General features: G+C 33.1%; 1 long non-coding RNA gene and 1 other non-coding gene across 2 annotated transcripts; both read right to left on the bottom strand.

The window, feature by feature from the left end:
- Positions 1-4,456: 4,456 nt before the first annotated feature.
- Positions 4,457-6,211, bottom strand: LOC118762462. Its single transcript, XR_004998214.1, has 2 exons — positions 5,866-6,211; positions 4,457-5,614 (listed from the first exon to the last, which is right to left on the bottom strand). It is a non-coding gene; the product is annotated as an uncharacterized LOC118762462 (long non-coding RNA).
- Positions 6,212-6,503: 292 nt separating this feature from the next.
- Positions 6,504-6,622, bottom strand: LOC115210102. The gene has a single exon (XR_003881425.1). It is a non-coding gene; the product is annotated as a 5S ribosomal RNA (ribosomal RNA).
- Between the last annotated feature and the right edge of the window lie 14,155 nt (positions 6,623-20,777).

Here is a 20,777-nt window from a genome sequence, read left to right as displayed (position 1 = left end):
CCTACACTCTTCTACAGAAAGGAACACAGAAAGAAACAAGGAGAGAAAATAAAGAATGTGTAGTGGCTAGTGATCTATATGTGTGTGTGTGTGTGTGTATGTGTATATGTATGTATCTATTTTTATGCATATGTGCACATATATAGTGCATATGTATGTATGTATGTGTGTATATATAATATATACATATATATATATCTGTATATAAATATATATACGTATGTATATATATATATATATGCATGTATGTATGCATGCATGTATGTATGTAATGCAATATGTACACTTGAAAGAAAATTAGATGAAGATAACAATGTGTTTCATTTATGTTGTATATACAGATGTACAATAGCACTAAATCCTCTTCCTTATACATTGGTTGAAGTTAGACATTTTTCATATTCTACAGGATTTCCAGATATTCTATACGTAGAATATTGCTATGATTCTGTGATTGAAAGAAAGTATTGAATTATAAAAGAATTTGGTAGTTCTAGACAGTAGAGGTTTGGTTTAGAAATCTGTTGGCTGTTGGACAAGGAGAATAGAGGTATTGTTCTTACAATGTCAGTTTAAGAAATTTGGCCAAAATATGCCTCCTTTATACAGGTGATACTAAGGTTGGAGAATGTCTTTCAGTATGATTGCTTTACATCCATATAAAAGAATTTAGTTATCTCTTTTACAACCAACTATCCTGAAATTGATTCCATTCATATTATACAAGATTGCTCTCATTTTAAAATGGTCATATCCTAATAAAATCCTTTTAATGTAATCTTTGGTAAGGGCCTTTTATTAAATCAAGTGCCAAACACGAATTTGCTAATTTAAAAGTTAATTTGTTTACCCAATCATTCAAAAATTCTTAATATTCTTCTTCTTATTATTATTATTGAAGTGAGTGAAACACATGTAGTGTGTTTCACTCACCTCACAAAAGAGCTTAACTCTAATAGGAATATGTCACATATTCTCTTTTTCAATTTGTGTAATATAGTGGGAGTCTTTCTTTTCTTTTATCGTTTTTAATAATTTTTGATAAAAATTTCATATTTGTCCATATTTCAGTTTTCTTATATTTTATGATGCTGCATTCTATACTTGGTTTTAATTTTAAAAGCATCCACTTTATTAGTTCCTATAAGATCAATATCCACATTCAATAATATGATTGGATTTTACTGTGAAGATTTCAACCAAGAAAGAAAGAAAAGAACATTATATGAAGAAAATAACATATTTTGAACAGTTGCTGAGTCGGAAAAGTACAAATTGAGTTTATCTTCAATATTGATTTCCCAGCAACACCATGTCTGTGGAGAAGGAATATTTATCATAATTCATGATTAATTCAAAGGTTTATATTCTGTGCTTTAATACTGGCTATCCAAGAAAAAAATCCTTGAGAAGTAGTTTCAATGGTTACACCTGTCCCAGAATGAAATGGTTACTCAATACAAAGAACTGACATGGCCTCTACAGTCTGTGGTAATTAAATTAAAACCCATAATGAATTAAAGGAAAATATATATATTCAACTGTAAAGGAATTACCAAGGAAATGTCTTGGTTGATTGTTGAAATCTTATCTCTAGCATATATAAATTTCAGTGGTATATCTGAATTTTTGAAAAGTAGCATGGAGATTTAAGAAATCCCCAAAATATCAATTAGTAGCAATTATAACAGTAGGAAGTTATAAGTAAATACAGCGTAATATATTTTTTCCTTTGTTTATCCAATTTTTGTATTGAAAATTTTGTTATACATTTTTTGTCACTTTTCCTTAAAAAATTTTCTCTCCAAATATTAATTACAAAAAAAATTGGCTTTTCACAAAATAAAAGGAAAATTGTTTTAAAATAAACGTAAAAATAAAAATAAAAAAAAGACTAGTCAAAATAAATCTTGCTTTAAAAAAAAACAAATTAGAAATTAATTTGTGCTTTTTTTTTGTATTTGATAACCAGAATATCAAATACTAATATTGTACAGTGAGGCGTGATTACCTTGAAGACTTTAAAAACCTCTTATCTTTTAATCATTTCAATCATTGGACTGTGGCCATGCTGGGGCACCACCTTGAAGAGTTTAATTGAGCAAATGAATTCCAGTCCTTTTTTTACCTTTGAAGCCTGGTCATTATTCTATCAGTCTCTCTGCCAAACCACTAAGTTATGGGTATATAAATAAACCAACACCAGTTATCAAGTGGTAGTGGAGTGACAAATACAGCACAAAAACATGCAAAGTTATATATATATGTATTATACCTATATATATATATATATATATATATATATATATATATATGTATGTATGTGTATATATATATATATATATATATATATAGATATATATATATATATGTGCGTATGTATGTATATATATATATATACACATACACACATATACATATATATATATAAATATATATATATATATATAATGAGCTTCTTTCAGTTTCCATCAGCCGCCAAATCTGCCCACAAAACTTTGGCAGCCCAGTGCTATAGTAGATGACATTTGCCCAACATGCCATAGGTGCTGCCATGCAGTGGGACTGAACCTGGAAGTATGTTGTTATGAAGCAACTTCTTACCACACAGCCACCCCTGAACCAATCATTTATATTTCTAATATCCAGACAGAAAGCATGAACATCACAATATCATTTTGTTCTTCATCTAGAATATGTACAACTGATGTATATGATGAGATCTAAATCTGATGTAACTGATGAGAATAATGAGATCTAAATAATACAAACTGATGAGAAATGAGAAAAAAAAAAGAGTTGGATAATAGAAATCTTGTGATTTATCTATTTTTATATTATTTTATTATCTTTTTTAATGAATAACATTTATATTAATTTACCAATCTGTATCTTACACTACTTTTTATTCTCCAAGAGAAGAATTTAAAGAATTTCGAAATGGTTAACAAATATTCATGTTTTTCTTTATTTAAATTATTTACTAAAACTTGAAAATTTTAAGCCTATTTAAACTATTTCTATTGAAAATTTTCATTTATTTCCTTATTTATTTTTAATCTAAATAATGGACAATCAAATTCAATTATTTTGCTCTGTTTTAAATATATTATAGAATAAACCAAAATGAAATATAATGGTATAATTTTTCCATTGTGCTATGGGAAATTCCTTCACCCTAATAGAATTAAGAAAATATATCTAGGAATTCTTTGTTAAATTCCCCAGCTAAATCTGTTGCATTACTCTGAATGTGTTTGGCAGGAGATAGAATAATAGAAATATAAACCAGTTTAGTTTTCAGATCAGATTAACAAAAAAATAAATAATTCAATAACGAAATTGCAATTGTATTGAATTAAAAATAATATTTAAGAGAGAGGGTGGAGGGGAACAGAAAGAGAGAGAGAGAGAGAGAGAGAGAGAGAGAGAGAGAGAGAGAGACTACAGAATAATCTGTTTTGCTTTTATTTTTTATACACACACACAGATGCTACACATACACTCAGGTATATATATATATATATATATATATATATATATATATATATGTATGCATGTATGAGTGTGTGTATGTATGTATGTATATGCTTAGACACAGTTAGGCACATTAATACTCAAGCTTTACATGAAGCTGTATAAGTAGAATTTAGCAATGAAATAGAATTCAACAGGCAAAGAAAGGGAGTCAAATACAGGTTTTAAACACACACACACATGCACACACGCACACACACACACACACCACAGAGGCTCGCAATTGCATAAACACAAAGCTGTCAGAGTTACTAATCCAGGGAAATGGAAAGGCATTATCAACCATCGTTGAAGAAAAGAAATCTTGTAGGGACTGACTGCTAAATCGTTCAAGTCAGCTCCATTGGATGAAATGATTTACACACACACACACACACACACACATATATATCATGAAAAATATGATGCATAAAAGTAATGTTTTCTTAATGTGCTTAGAAACTTGGAATTTTTATCTCCAAGTATACAATAAAAGCATCTATTCCAATAATGCTAAAAATTGACAATGGTAAATTGGTAAAGACCAGAATAATATGTATTCATTTATACATTCTTCATGGCAAACTATGTTATTGAAACATTGTGCTTTTACAGGCAGGTTATTCAGTTGATTCCTGTAAAATGGACTGGCTAGCTCCATAAATACTCGTTACAGAATTGTAAGAAAGAAAAAAAAAATATAAGACATGGTTAGAATCATCTAGAAAAATAATGGAAGACTGAAACAACTCTAAACCATATTAGCATGATTTTATTGTTTGTGCTGTGTTTTTATATCATAGAATAAAATGAGAAATAGCTGCAATGATTGCACCTATCTTGAAAACGAAAATCTAATTAGAAATTGGGATTTTGGTCATAGCTATATTATTCCTCATTGCTGAGGTTATTTCCAGAGTTTGTGTATCCCTGGAGGTCATTTGCTAGTGAGTTTGATTAATGAGGTGAAAGAGTTGCGAGCAGGTCTTGGCAGGTCGTCATGGATACAATCTATGGCACCATTTTACTGAGGCAACGGAAGGCCTGCTGCTCAATAGTAGAAAGATGCTGGTGATACTGCAGTATATTATGAGCTGCCTTGACACCTCCCAATCCATCCAATCAAGGATTTGAACTCTAAATATAAAAATCCAAAAACAAACTGTAAAGCCTCTTGCATAATGCTTCAATAATTCTACCATTTCACAGCTACTTTTGACCCTGAAAGGACAACTGATAATCTTGTGACTATTTTTTTAATATTTGATAACCAGAATATCAAATACTAATATTGTACAGTGAGGCGTGATTACCTTGAAGACTTTAAATACCTCTTATCTTTTAATCATTTCAGTCATTGGACTATGGCCATGCTGGGGCACCACCTTGAAGAGTTTAATTGGGCAAATGAATTCCAGTATTTTTTTTTGTGTGACTTTTTTGAAGATACCAAGTACTTGGCACCTGCAACTCACTAGCTGGTACCTATTACTAATAGCTAGTACTTATAGTCGATATCTAGTATTTTTTGCCAAAAGCTAGTATCTATTGCTGCTAGCTGGTACCTATTGCCAATAGCTATAAGCTGGTGCTGATAACTGGTACCTCTACCTGATAGCTGGTCTTGCTTGTTGCTGGATGGTTTCTATTGCTGATTACCGGTTTCTGTTACTATTTATTGGTACCTATCAGAACTTGTTACTGCTTGATGGTACCCTTTGCTCCTTGATGGTAGATACTATTCACAGTTGGTAATTGTTGTTGGTGCCTATTTTTTGATTGATGATATACGTACCACCACTTGCTGGTACCTGTTGTTGCTGACCGATATCTAATGCTCATAGCTGATTTGTATTGCCAATAGCTGGTACATATCACAGATAGTTGGTACATATTACTGACAACTGGTACCTGCTGTTGGTTGCTAGAAACTGGTACCTGAAGCTGAATGCTACAACATGTTAAAGACAGCTGAGCGGATACCCTCTTACTGAAGGCTAGATGAAATAACATAGTAGAATAACATAGCCATCTGGAAAAGCACTGAAATGATTGCAGTAAATTTGAGATGATAACCAATGGATTTAATATCTTATACCTATTTCTTTACTGCCCACAAGGGGCTAAACATAGAGGGAACAAACAAGGACAGACAAACGAATTAAGTCGATTACATCGCCCCCGGTGCGTAACTGGTACTGAATTTATCAACCCTGAAAGGTTGAAAGGCAAAGTCGACCTCGGTGGAATTTGAACTCAGAATGTAAAGACAGACGAAATATGGCTAAGCATTTCAACCGGCATGCTAACGTTTCTACCAGCTCGCCGCCTTAATTTAATATCTTATACCAGGCATTGGTAAACTTTTTGAAGAAGTAGGCCATTAGACATGGTCCATCATCAGGCATGTTGCATTGTTAAAAATATTCAAAGTAATTTTTCATCAAGCATGCCGTACAGAAACTCCTGCAGGCTGCAGTCTGTTCATGAGTGTCTTATACATTGCACCAATTCCATTCAACATTCTTAGAATATTAATCTTAAACTTTAGCACAACATCAGCAATTTCAAGATGGAAGTAAGTCTCTCTTTTACTGGTTTCAGTCATTTGACTGCGGCCATGCTGGAGCACCGCCTTTAGTCAAGTAAATCGACCCCAGGACATATTCTTTGGAAGCCTAGTATTTATTCTATCGGTTCCTTTTGCCGAACCGCTAAGTTATGGGGTCATAAACACAACAACATCGGTTGTCAAGCAATGTTGGGGGGACAAACACAGACGCACAAACACACACATATATATATAAATGCATATATACGACAGGCTTCTTTCAGTTTCCGTCTACCAAATCCACTCACAAGGCTTTGGTTGGCCCGAGGCTGTAGTAGAAGGCAGTTGCCCAAGATGCCACACAGTGGGACCGAATCTGGAACCATGTGGTTTGTAAGCAAGCTACTTATCACACAGCCATTCCCATGCCTATAGACGTTTACAGCACCTAGGTTTCCCAAGCGGTCACCCATCCAAGTACTAACTAGGCTCGACTTTGCTTAACTTCGGTGATCGGATGAGAACTGGTGTTTTCAAAGTGATATGGTCGTAAAAATGTCAGTTAAATCAACTACAATACTCAATGGGTACTTATTTTATTGACACCGAAAGGGCGAAGCGAAGTTGACCTCAGCAGCATTTGAACTCAGAACATAAGAGTTGGAAGAAATGATACTAAAAATTTTTTCCGGTATAGCAATGATTCTGCCAGCTTGTTGCCTATTGAAGAAGCAACATAACATGAAGTGTTTTGTTCAAGAAAACAACACGCTGCCCGGTCTAAGAACCAAACCCAAGATCTAGCCATATGCCTTCACAACATTCATAGAATATTGGTTTAAAATTTTGGCACAAGGCCAGCAATTTGGGGTGAGGGGCTAAGTTGATTGCATCAACCCCAGAGCTCAACTGGCACTTCTTTTAACAACTTTGAAAAGATGAAAGACAAAGCCGACTCCGGTGGCATTTGAACCCAGAATGTAAAAAGACAAAATTCCACTAAGCATTTTGCGTGGTGTACTAACAGTTCTGCCAGCTCACTGCCTTCCAACACTCTTAGATTATTGTCTGATGATTCATATAAATAATAAATAAATGCGCCCTTTTAAAGCCTAGCCAGGCTCATAGGCACAGTTTCCCGGTTTCAGTGGCGTATGTGTTCCCCAGCTGGACGGGACGCAAGTCTATCGCAGCGTTGCTCATTTTTGCCAGCTGAGTGGACTGGAGCAATTGGAAATGAAGAGTTTTGCTCAAGAACACAACACGTCGCCCGGTCCAGGAATCGAAACCACAATCTTACAATCATGATGCTGACACCCTAACCACTAAGCCACATGCCTCCACGATGATTCATATGGTAAACTATTTTTCTGATTTCAATAATTTATAGTGCTGTGTGTCAGAAATGTCTTTGAATGGTAAATGGAGACAAATTTCATTACTGCACTGGTTTGTCCTTTGTTAGTTACACAAGAATTTTCTGCAAATGTAGCAAACAGTAAGATCATTATTGAACTTGACAATGTGTATTTACACTATTTAGAGTAGAAGAAATACTTGTGTGCATGTATTACTGGTATATGTGAGTGCATATGCATGTTTTATATGTGTGTGTGTGTGTGTGTGTGAATGTGCATGTATAATGTGTTTTTCAGAATATATAGAATATATTCTGTATGACATAACAAATATGTATATATATATATATATATATATATTATATATATATATTATATATATACACATACACACATAAATATAAATATATTATGTGTGGTTCTCAAGAATTGTTAAAAAATATTTACTTGATAACTCTTTCACTGGTCTACATTCAATGGTTTCTCTTTTAGTTTTGCATATATATAGAAATATATATATATATATATATATACATATGAGTATGTGTAGATATATATTCATATATATATGCACTTACACATGGGGGATGATAAAGAGAAATAGATAGGCGCATAGATAGACAAGTAGATAGATAGACAGATAGACAGACAGACAGACAGTTTAGAAATATATATATATTATATATATATATGCATATGTTTATATGTGTATAGATAGACAAACAGACAGATAGATATACGGATAGCTATATTACTTTGAAATATATTCTAAAGCTTTATAACATTCAGTTTTTCGAAAATATTTAATATAATTCTTTGTTGGTACAGGTTACATAGAAATATTTATATTCTGTCTTTTCTTAATTTTCTTTTCCTGTAACTTCAGAAAATATTAGGCTTCTTCTTTTAGGGTATTTGTTTACCTAATTTTAGAGTATACTCTTTAAAAATATTCTATTGTCTATATTTTTATTATCATTATTATTATTTTTTTTGTTCAGGCATTTTGTTTCCATAATAATGAAAACATCTTTCCATATATTTATATTTACTATGCATGCACTTACATAAATATAAATATATACGTGCATATGTAAATATATATATATATATACACACATTTAACGCATAAATGCATTATTATATAATACACTCATCATGTGTATGCTTCTATAAATGTTGTTTCCAACATTCATTCTAGGAATTATAAGTTTTTTTTCTCTCTCTGTTCTTAAATTAAATACAATATATATATATATATATACACACATAGTATATTATATGAATTTTTCTTTATCTTCTATATATTATATATTCTTCTTGTCTTTGACAAAACCAGCAATGTTTTGGGTTGGGTAAGATGTGGAAGAATTCATTTTTTTCTCTGGTTATAGAAATTTCTGCTGATTATTGGTTTTGGAATTTGGCTTCTTCATATTCTACATCAATTTCATTTCTTTAAGTTTTTCTTCCTTGTTTTAATATTGTATTTTCTTTCCACTTTTTTTCTTTTCTTTTCTTGCCCAGCATATCTCTTTTGATATCATTTATTCATTTATGCCATTTTTCTTTTTATTTTGCTAACGTGTTTCATTATGCGTATTTTACTTTTGAAAATATTTCAATGCTTAAAAGTGTTTGTAAGTTAGTTTATATTATTCAGCAATAACTTTTTAGATATGTATCTCTATAAATAAACATTTATTTTATATATCTATATATACATTTTATATATATATTTAAACATCTCTCTCTCTCTCTCTCTCTATATATATATATACATACATATATATATACACATACATACATATATATTTATATATATATCTTTACTTACTCACAGATTTGTATGCTATATAAATTTTATATGACTATATATCATAAAATATATGTAACTTTTATGCTATATAAATATATTATAAACTATGTGTAATACACAATATATATATATATATACACACACACTACATATCTATATTGATAAAATTCAAGTTCTTTGTTTGAGAAACATCTCAGTATCAAATATTTAGAATAACATGATTCCTTAGATAGAACACAAGACCATACATATTGAGGGAGAGGAGGGGGTGTTGAGTCGAGTAAATACCCAACCCCACCCACACTCCTTCAGTACTTGCCAGGTAGTTATTTCATGAAAACCAGTGAAAAAATGAATTGAAAAGTGAGGCCAGCCTCCACAGGATTTGAACTCAAATTGTAAAGGCCTATAACAGAGCACCTGACAGTATTTTATCTATTAGTCTCCCAAGTCTGGTATACTGAAGTGAATTATACATATTTCCAATGATAAATATTTTGAATTTAGAAGAGACTGGTTAAGGTTAAATGTAACGATCATGAAATTAATAGAAGCAATTATAACTGATTTTTTTTAAATATAAGGACCAATTAAAAAATATATTAGGAAAGAGTATTGTTAATTAAATTATTCCCGGCATTTCACTGGTATGTCTTTTTAAACATTTCTATAGGATGAAAGGTAGAGTTGATCCTGACCCTTGCATGTTGTCTCACTCCATTTTTTCATATCCTCCCCTTTTTTAAGGTATCGTTACTATTCTGTTTCCTCAAACTGTCTGTCACCTACTTTTCCACCCCATTTATTCCTACCCACCTTGTACCTTGACGGTCCACCCTGACACCTCATCACTACTATTTTTCTTGCTTTACAACGCCACCCCTTCAATCCTACCCACTCTTCTAACATATAAGTAGTTGTGTAGCTCGTCTACATCAAGAAACCCGTTTCTTACCTTTGTCTCTCATATTTTACTCCTTATCACTCAGCATAAAATTGTTTCCCTTGGAGCTCATAGTTTTACAAGCTGCCCAGTGACCTCCGTACTGCTAGTGACATGAAAAAAGCACCCAGAACATGCTGTAAAAGGGTTGGCATAAGGAAAGGCATCCAGCTGTAAACAGACAATGACAAAGCAGACTTTGGAGCACAATGCAGTCCTTAGGCCCATCAGTTCCTTTATTTCTGTATTGCTCACAAGGGGCTAAATGTAGAGGGGACAAACAAGGACAAAGGGATTAAGTCGATTACATCTACCTCAGTGTGTAACTGGTACTTAATTTATCAACCCCGAAACGATGAAAGGCAAAGTCGACCTCAGCAGAATTTGAACTCAGAATGTAGCAGTAGACGAAATACCACTAAGCATTTCGCCCAGCATGCTAACGATTCTGCCAGCTCGTCGCCTATACCACTAAGCATTTTACCTGGCATGCTAATGATTCGGCCAGCTTGCCACCTTAATAATAATGATAATAATCATTGTAGGGGTCTCTCAAATCTAAGAAAGATGGTGTTGCAATTTCTGTGCAGATGATTTTGTTAATAGTGATCGAATGTTTGAACTGAAATTTAACTCACTCTTTCTGTGAAACAAGTGTACAGTGAGCCACATATCAGATGTTGAAGTGATCACAGAATAACATGAGATAAAGTGCTTTGCTCAAGAACATAGCACACCAATCGGTCCATGAACTGAACCCACACTCTCACTATCAAGAGAGCAACACCTTAACCACCAGGACACATGCCATCACACTAGTATCTGTAATGTAGAATGAAGAACTAGTGTTTAAAAATGCAACAAGACAGTGTACTGACATGATGCTTATTATATATAAGAATTATGTTTGACTCCCATTGATTATATGATATCTCTCTATATATATATATAAATGGCAAAATGTCTGTGTGTGTGTGTGTCCTTTATACAAATCTACAATTTTTCCCAGTTAGAGGGCTTGCACTTTCTATGGTTATTCAAAACCGTCCAAGGGTGGTCGTGTACATCTTTACATTTCCCCAGTCATCCCGCAAAGCCATTAAAAAACCAATAGAAGTGACTTTTTTGTGAATTTTCTATCCAAAACCCAATCAAAATGCCCAAAACTTGATACACCAATTGAATGCCAGCTAGCTGTATGTGATTGGTTGGAGATTTGAACAGTACTTACGTGTATGTGCGCACGCACGCAGCTGTATATGCATGTACTAGCACTATGACCCGGCAACGCCGGGTCATAGTGCTAGTTTAATATAAATCTCATGTCTGCGAAACTACCATAAAATCTGAATCCATTTGGAATATAACCATTAGTTGCACAAATTTAATTCAATATTCCAGAATATAAAGGGCATAGATTTTCATCTGTTTATTCAAAGGTAAAATTCAGTTAGGCAATATTGCAAAATAAATCTCAATATTGTTTATTTAGATTTCTGAGATGATGGAGAATTATCATTATTACACATCTATTCTCATTTATTACTGATCCAGGATAACATGGCTAATTGTGAATTGATCTGTGATAACACAAGTAGGTGACCAGTCCAAGATTCTGTTTGGACAGCAAAAACATACCTCAATGACCACCGATAATGCTCGGGACAACTTAAGGTCTTGGAACAAAACAAATTTTTTTCCAGATGTTCAACAATTCCTTTATCACTGATTCATTTAGCACAGTGCATAATGGAATCAAATACCTATTTCTTTACTACCCACAAGGGGTTAAACACAGAGGGGACAAACAAGGACAGACAAACGGATTAAGTCGACTATATAAATCCCAATGCGTAACTGGTACTTATTTAATCGACCCCGGAAGGATGAAAGGCAAAGTTGACCTCGGCGGAATTTGAACTCAGAACGTAGCGGCAGATGAAATACTGCTAAGCATTTCGCCCAGCATGCTAATGTTTTGGCCAGCTCATCGTCTTAATGGAGTCAAATACCGATATTAAATGAAGACAGGCATACACAAATATATTCGGACTAGTGTCCTTATCTTGCTTGTTATAATTCCAAAAGTCAAGTATTCCTTGGGTGGAGAATAGAATGAGAACAACCTACCCTGTGGATTAAATGAGTTTGGACCAAAATTCCAAGGCCAGAAGGTACAACAGTAGAATTGCTGTAACTATAGAAATGAATATGAGAATACTAGTTTGAATATATATCACCATGACCAACCAGGCTATCAGATGTTGCTACACATCGCTGGTCCCAATGCGCTTCACATTGTTTTAGCCTTCAAATGACGCCACCCCGCTGGCTAAGCGAGCAGGCCAACAGAAGAAAGACTGAAAGTTGCGGCGAAAGAGTACAGTAAGGATTGCCGCCACCCCCTGCTGGAGCTTTAGGTGTTTTCGCTCAATAAAAACTCACAACGCCCTGTCTGGGAATTGAAACTGCCATCCTACAACCGCCTGTCTGCTGCCCTAACCACTGGGCCAATGTGCCTCCACAGTTTGAATATGTATATGGTAATAAAATAATTGCCTGTGTAATATTTGGTTTCTCTCTTCCCCAACTGAGGTAACCATGTTTCTTCCCTATAATAAGCTACTTGTTCCTGTACCTCTATTATAATTTAGTCTCTCATCACCTGACATAAAGACACTTCCCTTAATACTACATCCTGATCATCCAAGGAATGTTTTCTTGTAAATTTCTTGGTGACCTCACTGGAGTTGGTGGCTATGAAAAAGACACCCAGTTCGCTCTGTAAAGTGGTTGGCATCCAATTGTAAAGACCATGCCAAAGCAAACATTGGACTTGGTGTAGTCCACTGGCTCACCAGCTCTTGTCAATCTGTACAACCCATGCCAGCATGGAAAACAGACATTAAATGATGGTGATGATTTGCCAAATAACTGTTATGAGTAATATGCATTTGAGCAATATTAGACAAAACACATCACTTGGTTTAACACCCCAAAACTAGTCTTCAGGTGCTTTAGCTGAGTCCCCTGTGTGGCAAGCATGAGAGAAGATGTTTCCTTTTTTATTCTGTTTTTTCCAGGTTGAGGAGAGAACTTGATATCTCGAGTTTGATTGTTTCATACAAGTATACTAAGGTATGAGTTTTATTTTTCTTCCTTAGCTTACACTTCACATCTATCTTAACCCTTTCATTACTGTATTTATTTTGAGATGCTCTGTCTTTCAGTTAATTTTAAATATAACAAAGAATTTAATAAAATAACTTAGTTATCATTCAGCTAGTGTTAGGAACATAAACTGTGACTAAGGTTTGATGGAAGATTCTAATTCAAGACTTATTAAAACAAGACATTTGTACTACAGAGCCATAAGCGGTTTCAGGCAAGTTGGTATCAAAAGGGTTAAGAATTGTTTCTCTATTATATATTTTAACCCTTTTGTTACCATATTTCTGTTGAGATGCTCAGTTTCTTTCAATTGATTTTAAATATAACGAAGAATTTAGTAAAATAACTTATTTATCATTCAGCTAGTGTTAGGAACATAAATTGTGACTAAGATTCTAATGGAAGATTCTAATTCAAGACTTATGTAAATAAGACATTTGTACTCAGAGCCAGAACCGGTTTCAGCCAGGTTGGTAACAAAAGGGTTAAAGGTCACAAGAAAGATCATACATGTCATCATAACTTTTGTGACTGAAGCATAAAAATTAAGTTTTCATTATGACTTCATTTAATAGCAACAAATACTGAACAGACAGCTGAGTTTATAGAGTGAAAACAACGTTCTATAGGAGAACGTGCATAAATCTTCATCAGGTTTCATTATACAGCTATTGTTGTTTGATAGGAAAACATGTTTAGAATGTAACTTCATGTGATTATACAGTGAAATAGATCAAGTTTGCAGCTGAACCTGGTTATGTAAAAATCCTCAAAGTGATAGCATATGCAATGTAATCATATCAAATACATACATACATACATACATACATATATATATATACACACACACACCAATGCTTGATAAGCTGTCATATTTGGTATATGAAATATGCATCAACTGACATCAACACCAACTGAGTTTGATATACAGCCAAGCAGTTTGGCTGTATATCAAGTCTCAAACATTCAGCTGTGTATGATTATTATGTAGATTCAGTCATTTTTGTTTATATATACTAATGTAAGCTATATTCTTAATAAAGAACCAACGATTGAATCTCTTAGCAGTCACTTAACCAGCTTGAAATAGCAACCAAATACTCTAAAATAACCCCTCTAAATACACAAAGGGCAAGGTAGAGCTGTATATAATATAAGAGCAGATGATCACGGTTTGGATGTCTTTGATCAAAGGTCTTCTTAACTAAAGCTGATATGAAGCTGAACAAAAATATATTTTATAGGCTTCATTACAACACATAATTCTGAATGTTAAATCCACAGCATGATTATAGGGTTTTAACAATAAACATTTTATAGGGTGTTAAAAGAGGGGGGGGGGGATGATAATATATTGTGTTTTATTACATTGTTCTATAAACCTAATTCTAATTTCAAAAACACAAAACATTGACTTTGAATCCCGTTTTGCTTTAACTTTTATCTATTTATCACAGAACGGAAAACCCTTTTTCCGTATTTTTTCTTCTTCTTTTTTTTAATCCTTCAATGCTAAGCTATTGTCACAGAATGGCATCTGGTTACTGAGAGAAATGTTACCGTTCCACTAATGATAGCTATTGTTTTCAAACAGCGGATGGTTTCTGAAACGATGTCCAACCGAAAGAGAAGAAAGAAGAAAAGAATAGTATTACAGCTTCTCAATTCATTGCAACCACACATGCATGCTCATAAATATATAAACATACATATACATCTATATATTTTACACACACACACATACATATATATATATATATATATATATATATATATGTTCTTTTATTCTTTTACTTGTTTCAGGCATTGACTGTGGCCATACTGGAGCACTACCATGAAGGGTTTTAGTCGAACAAATCAACCTCAGGATTTGTTTTTTTATGTCTAGTACTTATTCTATCAGTCTCTTTTGCCAAACTGCTAAGTTACAGGAATGTAAACACACCAACACTGGTTGTCAAGCAGTGATGGGGGGGGGCGTAGACACATACACACATAAATATATACATATATATGAGTGGCTTCAGTTTCCATTCACCAAATCTGTGCACAAGGCTTCGGTCGGCCCAAGGCTATAGTAGAAGACACTATAGCAGTGGGACTGAACTTGGAACCATGTGGTTGGGAAGCAAACTTCTTACCATACAGCCACTCCTGTGCCTATATATATATATAACACACACACACATACATGTATACATAGATTTTGTAGAACAAATATTCAGTTATGTAACACTACATCTGATTAATATTCATATCTGCTATCCATGTGTGTGTGTGTGTGTGTGTGTGCCCAACCTCACTGTACATATTCCGTTTGATATACATACATAGAATGTGTACTGCTACTGCCCAGGAGGTCTATAGTCCAGGTAATATGAATATCATAATCATGAGTCACTGAATAATATAGTCTATCTGGCCTGTAGCTATTGCATTTTGCTTTAAAAATCATTTCTTTACTTGATTCACAAATCTCTGATTCAAATCCCATCTAGTAATAGCAGAGAAGGAAAATGTACGTGAATATATTTTTGCTGAATACCATTTAAAGAATCACTGTTCCTAAAGCTAGGTAACAATTCTGACTGTTTAATCATTTGCCAGTACAAAGCATTTCCTTGAGTTTGTCCTAAGCATCCATGCTTTAGACTTTTAATTAACCCTTGTTTTGTATGTTCTGAGTTATATAAGGCTTTCCTAAGTCACAAGTAACCCAAGTTACCTTAGCGATTGAAGAAAAAGAAATGTGAGAATGTGTATGATATATGATGCAAGGACACCAGGGAGACGTGTCTTGGGTATCAGATGTGACACACAAGACAGGCAAAGAGTTAACAAACCTAACTCGTTAATGCTTTTTCAGTAATAAAATTCAATGCTTCAAATGCTATTAACTGTATAAAGAAAATGACAGAATCATGAGTCTGGATTAACTCAGAAGGTTTTTATGCTTCAACAACTTCAAAATATCTCCATTGGTTACTGCAATGTTTTCAGTCGTCTTTTTAGACTTGCCAATAAAGTTTTTTCCCCACTCTTCATATTTATTTAGGGTTTGTAAGATTAAATAAGGATCATGTTCACACTTGTACACAAATACACACACAGAGTGTGTTTGTATTCAAATATTAACATTTTCTTTTCTAGTGTTGAAAATTTTAATTTTTGGAGAAGAACTGTTGGCGCAAGTAATTTTAGCGTTAAATACCCTTTAAATACTTGCTGGTTCTCAACAGCCACAGAAAGGAATTGTCAATAAGAGATTTGCCAAAAGTATGCTGAGAGATGGAAGTCGTCATTAACAGATATTGATTATTAAACCATTTATTTTTTAAATATAAAAATTCAGTTTTAAAATATTAATTAATTTTCAAGATATATCATTACTATTTTTCTGGCCAAGATAACATATATGTTCAAACATTAACTAACATTTCTTAAAAGCGCTGAATAATAATAAAAATGAACATATTTCTTGAAAAATATGTTTTTCCAATAAAACCACATTCATTCCCTCTGCTCCTTGCTGAAATCTTGGTTACCTTCTATCTCATATAAAACACAGAGAGACAGAAAAAAGACAGAATTTTTTTTTCTTTTTTTTTATATTGTACATTAATTTCATTATTTCGCTACACATTTTTTTGTTCTTTATTTCTTCCAAATTTCTTTTACGGCTCTCTTATCTCCATTTGATCCACAAACATTCATTCTCTTTCTCCTCCTCAATTTATTTTGTTTCAGATTTTGTCTAGCCCTGCCTTTCTCTTTATCTTCAAATTTTCCTTCTCACATTTTATTCTTTTCCCCATCTCTCCTCAATTTTCCTCTCCCCTTCTCTCTGTCATATAAACAGTCACTCTTTCACATTACCACATTGACTTCTACTTTCTCTCTCTGTCTCTCTCTCACACACACACACTCTCTCTCTCTCTGTCATTCCCCTTTTGGTTGTCCTTCTTCTACTCTTTCTTTTTTCCTTCACCTCACCACACCCATGTTGCTACCACCACCACCAGCACCAGTGTTATTTTAACAGGAAGATATACAATAGATAGATAGATAGATAGATAGATGGATATACATACACACACTCACAAATGTGTGTATACATAGCATACACACAGAGTTATGTATATGTATTTTCTGTCATATTGTAAACTGACAAAGGATAAAAGCCACAACAATAAAGAAAAAACAATACAAACAAAAATAAAACAAACAACACATGCATTCAATAATTTCTTTGTTTTTTTCTTTGTATCTTTCAACTCTCAAAAACATCACCAAAAGTTTAAAAAAAAACAACAAAAATAAAATCAAAGAAAACAACCCATTAAAATGGTTTGATATTTGAAAACAAAAAAGAAATTAATAATAACAATAATAATTATGAATTCTTAGATAGACATGGCACCTCAAATTCATATGGGATATAAATGTAAATATATACATACATATATATATATATTGGAGAGAGAAAATGGAGGACAGGTGACATTCATGCATTTTTTCCCAAGGCTTTACTGATAGTGGTTCCTCATAAGAACTGAAACCCTTTTGCAGATTTTGCTTACCAACAGCCTCTATTTATTGTCACAGCACAATACCCGACAATGTACATTACAATAATTTTTCTTTCTATTATTTAATGATGATAAAAATAACAATAATAATAATAATATTTCTTTCTAATTTTGGTACAAAGCCAGAAATTTTGAAGGGAGGGTGAAGTTAATTACATCAATCCCATTGCTCAACTGGTACTTAATTAATTATCAAACCCAAAAGAATGAAAAACAAAGATGACCTCAGCAAATTTCAATTCAGAATGTAAAAAGTTGGGAAAATACTGCTAATCATTTTGTTAGGTATGGTAACAATTCTACCAGCACACCACCTTAATAATAATAATAATAATAATATAATAATAATAATAATAATAATAATCATGATAATAATGATAATAATAGTAATAATAATCCTTTCTACTAAAGGCACAAGGCCTGAAAATTCTTTGTAGGGGACTAGTCGAATATATCGACCCCCAAAATGATGAAAGATAAAGTCAACCTCAGCAGAATTTGAACTTAGAACGTAGTGACAGACGAAATACCACTAAGTATTCTATCCTTCATGCTAAAAACTCTGTCAGCTTGCTGCCTTAATAATAATAATAATAATAATTCAATTGCTCATGAAGGTGGTACTCCAGCCTGGCCTAGGCATTAGTGACTAAAACAAAGTATAGTACTAAATACATAATGAAGAAGAATTTGACCAAAGGACACAATAGTACTTACAAGCAGAATTTGTTTATATATATATATATATGTTCTGAGATGTATGCATGTGTATACACACTAAGGCATCACACCTTTCAATAACAATAATAATGATTTCCACTTTTGGCACACAGCCAGCAATTTTAAGGTGAAGGGTCAAGTTCATTACAATTGCTTCTAGTGCTCGACTGGTACTCATTTGTAGGAAGGGAAAATGACAAATTGATGTCCAGTATTATGGTACTGTGTTTTATCAGCCTTGGAAGGAGATGAAAAACAAAAGCTGACCATGGCAGAATTTGAACTCAAAATGCATAGATCCAAATGAAATACCAATTCTGCGGAAAAAAAAACCCATTTGAGACAATGATACGAGTGAAGGGAAGAAAGAAATGATAAAGACTATGAAAAAAGACACAGAACTGTGATCCCGTTATATGACTGGTATTTCGTTTTATCAACCCTGGAGGAAAGTCAAAGTTGATCTCATGAAGGCTTGAGCAACAACTAAATACCATAAGGCATCTTGGATAATGCTCTAATAATTCTGTCAATCCAATACCTTAATAATAATAATAATTATTATTTCATTTATTTGCCACAAGGGCGAAGGATGAGAGGGACAATACAAAAATTAATAATTCTTTATACTATAGGCAGAAGGCCAGAAATTTGGGGGGATACACTGACTCCACACCTTGACTAGTACTTATCGACCCCTAAAAGATGAAAGGTAAAGTCAACTGTAGCTTAATTTGAACTCATAATGTAAGGATGGATGACATGCTGTGAGGTCTTTTGTCTGGCATGGTAATGTTTCCGATAGTTTGGCACCTTAATAATAACAATAATAATTTTCTCTACTCTAGGAACATGGTGGGAAATTTTGTGGGTAGGGGACTTCTTGATAACATTGACCCTGGGTAGTCAACTGGTACTTATTTTATTGGCCCTGAAAGGATGAAAGGCAATTTAACCACAATGGAATTTGAACTCAGAATGTAAAACCAACCAGAAGACATGTTGTGAAGCATTTTATCTGGCTTAATAATAAAAATAAAAATAATAATAATAATAATAATAATTTGTTTTTTACTTTCAATCCTTTAGTTTGTTTAGTTTAACCAAAAACACATGGAACCTCCAACCAATAATAATAAAAAGGCATAGGAGTGATTCTGAGAAATCTATTAATCCATTGCAGAAAAGTAATTTATGTTAATGCTTTAATGATATAAGTATCTCAGTTTCAAAAGCACTGCCTCAGATCTGGTCAATTACCAAACAACAATATCATCTAATTAGTTTTGATGTTTAATACTCACTTGTCTGACCATTTCACAGACGCATATACACTTCACTTAATTCTCAAGCAGAATTGGCATGACACAAGGTGTGACAATGCCGTAGCTTTGAATTACATTTACAATCTATCTGTTGGGTTTCAGCACAGTTTCTGGCTACCAAGATGCCATATGGTGATATTGAACCTAGGATAGGACTTCATGAATCTGAAGCAAACTTCTTAACTATTCGGCTACACAGTCTCCCTCAAGCAAGTACAACTCCAACACATATATGTGCATGCATATATATATATATATATATATATATAAATTTGTCTGTGCATACATATACACATGTATCCATATATATATATACATACATACAAATATATCTATATATACAAATATACATATATACAAACATAGAAACATATACATACATATATTATATATATATATATACACATATGTACATATATTAAATATATATATATAACTATTTCTTTACTACCCACAAGGGGCTAAACACAGAGGGGACAAACAAGGACAGACACACGGATTAAGTTGATTACATCGACCCCAGTGCGTAACTGGTACTTATTTAATCAACCCCAAAAGGATGAAAGACAAAGTTGACCTCAGCGGAATTTGAACTCAGAAGGCGGAATTTATACCACAGTGTAGCCTGTCATCAACTCAAGGAACTAATAATAAAAAAACAACTATTTTGATAGCATTACAACCACTTGACTGTAGCTAAGCAATAGAGGCTTAAACACCTAGAAACCATTTAGAATTTCTTTTAAACTCTCCCCTCTGTCTTTGAACAACTGACAAGGTGGATG

This window comes from Octopus sinensis, linkage group LG3 (assembly GCF_006345805.1).
Source record: "Octopus sinensis linkage group LG3, ASM634580v1, whole genome shotgun sequence".
In the NCBI taxonomy this organism is placed as follows: Eukaryota; Metazoa; Mollusca; class Cephalopoda; order Octopoda; family Octopodidae; genus Octopus; species Octopus sinensis.
This window is presented reverse-complemented; position numbering and strand designations above follow the sequence as displayed.